A 4,533-nucleotide genomic window follows, 5' to 3' on the forward strand; every position below is an offset into this window, starting at 1 on the left:
CTAAAATTACTTACATTGACACAGTGATGACGGGTTACCAGAAGAGCGAATGCATTGTCGCACCGTCTTTATTAATAAATGCTAAAACTAAGTTTTCTGTGTTCCACATTCTGCACTACCTGGAACTACCGCCCACGCATCCCATCCTAACAGCAAATGGATGCAATAACATTTTACTCGGCTGTCCAAAAGACCCCGTTAGAGTATTCTATATTTTTTTAATGGACGTAATCACTGAAATTCTCGAAAAACACACAATTTGTTTTCAGTGCTGTTGGACTGGTGTGGTTGCCTGTTTCATTTGCCACAATACCAAGACAGTGCTTCCACTAAAATAATCAGTGAAACCTTCTCTTACAGTAAATCCTCTAATGTTTCGAAAGCAACTCCTAGCCACTCTTGTATTAAAGTTTATATTAACAGTTTTCCTGAGTTTGAAACAACATAAAACGCATTTTATCTTTCGAGGAAGGCATCTTGGTGCATATTTGAAGGCAAGACCAGCTTATTACTAATAAGTTGCAACTTCTGGATTAACGGCTTTTCGTGTAACGAATGTTAGAAAACGTGATTCAGGAGCATACGTGTTATTCTTCTGCCTCGTGAGTGTCTACAATTTAAAATAGGATTTTGTTGATCACATAAATGTTATCTCTTGAGGAAGGTTTCATCATGTCCGTCGACAGCCTGAATGCTTCATTTCCTTGCAAGTACTTACTGTAACTAAACATTGTCACCACATGTCTTGGGACGGTGTAAAACAGCTTATATTTAACCAGCTTTCCCCAATTAAATTACTGAATGACGTCACTCTCATTTTTTATTACATTATGCACTACAGATCTCAGACTTCACCTACAAAAGCAAGTAAGATCATAGAGAAACGAAAACCTTTATAGCTGAAAAACAGAGGAAGACTTTTCCAAATTTTCTAAACACTGAACCACCCATCCGAAGACATCTCTCTATAAGAATGTATTGAAATCCTATAAGATTATCGTCAAGTACATCAGATAAGGATCAATTCGTGTTAATTGTGATGGCACAGTTGATAAATCTTCTTCCTTGTCTTTCTCATGAAGATATGGCAACTGCAGTGAAATTATGTCGTCGACGTTGGACTATGACTTAGAAATTGTGTTTATGGCATAAAGGAAAAATTCAAACTATCTGTGCCAGGCACTTTTATTTTCTTCAGTGGTGCGTTTTGAAGGCTCACACCCTGATCTTCAGGTGAATCAGTGGATTGCGTTTGAATTTCTTTTCCTGGATATAGCCTGTTGTCAGTCTTAACATTCAATACGAAGATATTTCAATGGAAACACTGAGGGCCATTATAAAAATACATTTGTGTAATTGAACAGCACACAAAAGCGACACAAAAGCAATATCAGTCTCTGGGCTAGTTATTTATTTTTTCTGCTACCAGTCACATTTATTTATTTTATGCTAAATTTAACGTACTGCAACACGTTTTTAGCAAGTTTTGCTTATTGTCAGGCAGTACTAATTCCACGGACTCACGGTCCATAAACTCAGCCGGCATGGTCAAAATTAATTTCCTCTCTGGGCTCTTTTTGTTTCGTTATTCAGTGATAGAAGTGTGTATTTACGAGAGGGTACACTAAAGAAGCCGAACTGATGATGGGTAGGCGGTACATTGTAAAGACTGTCGTACAACATGGGGTTCTGCAACTTCGAGCTTATAATGTTTTGCCCTTGACCTTATCTGGTCAGTGGAAAATATTGCAACTCTGTCTGGATAACCAGCAGCTAGTAAATGCACAACTAAATCAATCCATTCTGGGTACCTGCTCTGAGTTGTGATTCACAATCTAACCTAACAAGAAAGATATCCTTTTGAAGGAATATAATAAAATCTGCAACAGTCAATAGCTGCCAGTTCATGAGGACATAATTGCTATCTGAATCAACAGACTCCATACCAGACATTCCCTACTCAGAACAACTAGCGACGTAGTGACCATAACTTCCATCTCCACAAAGTTTGGAAGCAAGAATGATAGAATAACACTCCACCACAACTTCACAGCTTTCTGTGAGCCAAGAATAGACCATTAGACCTTCGCCTGCCCTGTAGAACATGGAGCTCACTTAACAGAATATGGACTAACTACGGAAGGTACTCTGACTTATTACACAGAGAGGGGAAGATAACCACTTTGGAGTGCACCTGTGGCTTTCCAAGACAGACTGTCAGGCATATTGTTAAAGAGTGCTCTTGAAATTCGTGTCCTGGAAATTCTCGGACTTCAGTAGATTCGATTAAAAATTATGTAAATAATATGTTTGTAAATTTGTGACTTGTGTAATATTTTATTTGTATTTCTAAAGTGCTGTGTAAATTGCCATACAATTAATAATAATTCATCTAAACTAAAGAGAATTTGAAATGGTCAGGCTGTGCATTTCTGAGCATGAGGGACTATGGCTCAGACAAGGTCTTCACAGTAAAATAACTGAAACTTGCACTGCACATAAAAGATTTATAATACTAATTAATGACTCAAAGCCGAACAATTTAATAAGTAAACTGAATTCAGTGAAGTGGGATAAAATAATAACCAATGTTGATGAACTGACTAATAAATTTTTAGACCTATTAACTGAACGTTTTGTTCTGAAGCCTACATGAAAACATCTAGGTAGAGTCGCTGCACTAAACCAAAAAATCTATAAAATTGACACATCCCAAATATTAGTAGAATAAGAATCATGATGTTGCCATATCATGATAGGTCGAAGCATAATAATGCGGACTTGGAAAAGTATATGAAAGTGAAAAAGCTTTACATATCTGAAATCATGGTAGCACAGTGCAAAAGAAATAATACATATATACCAAACTCAATGAATAAATGCAAAGCTGCATTGGAAATTATTAGAACAGAAATAGATTTTGAAGATAAAGTACAGCAGACAGTGATTTCACCTAACAATCTAATTTCACATTTTTGTCAGTCCTAACTCAGATGTGAGGATGTGAGTGAGTCACAGGCACTACTGCCAGAAATAAGCAGTAAACTGAGTAACAGCTTTTGCTGGATCATGTAACAGAGAAGGTGGTCAACAGATCAGTAGCTAAGGTTGGTAATTCTAGAGCAGAGGATTACTATGGGCTCTCAAATTACATTTATAAACATATCAGAAATCGAGTTTCAATGTCATAGACTAGAATAACCAATAAAATGTTAAAAACAGGTAATAACCCAGAATGTTTGAAATTACTGGTAGTCTAACCAGTTCATAAGAAAAGAGATAAAGCAAATTCAGATAACTGTTGACCTATGTCACTTGTACCTATAATATAAAAAATAGTAGACCACGGCATGCATAAACTGATGAGTCAATATTTTTAATCTAATGATAATGTTTAACTCCTCACGGGTTGTTAAAGGTGCAGCCTTTCTACAGCCAAAGCAGATCAAAGTATGGTTGGAAAAAATATGCAGTTGTTTTGAAAATAGAGAGATTATCTGTACAACTCTGCTGGATCCCAGGAAAGCAATACTCTCGTAAAAACCTCTGCCACTGCAGAGTGAGAGAGAAACAGTAGAAATCAGTTAGTTAAGATAAATAATGAAAAGTCCAGTTGTAAAAGATGGATATCAGGCATTTTTCTTAGACCTTCCCTTTTCATTCTTTATACTGTTTAACCATAGTTGGACCATATCCAGATGACACAAAACCTATCATATGTGATACCAACCTTGAAAATGTGCAACACAGCATAGCAGTAGCGATGGAGAGATGTACCGCTTGGTTCGAGACAAATGTACTGCAGAAATGATAGTAAAACTGAGGTCGTTGTATGTAGCCAGACTGCTAGCACTGCATACAGACCTAAAGCTCAGCTGGAATATCAACACAAGAAAATTATATAGCAGACTAACATGTGTCATCTGCCTGCTGTTCAAGCTGAGGAGCAGTGTTAGTGTAGAACTTCTATTATACCCATATTTTTCATTCTTCCGCAACCACCTAAGTTTGGGTTTCCATTATGGGGCAATTCTCTATGCTCTAAATTAGTGTTTAAATGGCGAAAGAAAGCTATGAGGTGCATTTTGGAAATTTGACCACGTGAATAATATAGAGACTATTGGAAACAATTAACTTTTTTTACAGTATCTAGCCTTTATATCTAAAACTACGGTATTTTTGTTACAGAAAACCTATGTTTGTTTTACTTAAGGACGACAATTCACGACCGTACAACAAAAAGTGGAATACAATTAATGTGCCATATGCAAGACTGGCGAAGACCTATAATAGCTACAAATATCTTGGTCTTGTCCACTTTAACAAATTACCTGAAAACGCCTATACAGTACCAATGAATAAATTTGAAACTAATTGTATATTACGGATGAAATATATAAGATTTTACTCTGCTCAGGAGTTACTTGAGCGTGTAACAAATGACCTACATTAGTTATGAGAATAAGCAATAAATAAACACCAGAAGTTATTATATATCGATAAACGCCAGGTTGTGTAACTATGTTATTTCTG

Source organism: Schistocerca serialis, chromosome 6 (genome assembly GCF_023864345.2).
Source record: "Schistocerca serialis cubense isolate TAMUIC-IGC-003099 chromosome 6, iqSchSeri2.2, whole genome shotgun sequence".
Taxonomy (NCBI): Eukaryota; Metazoa; Arthropoda; class Insecta; order Orthoptera; family Acrididae; genus Schistocerca; species Schistocerca serialis.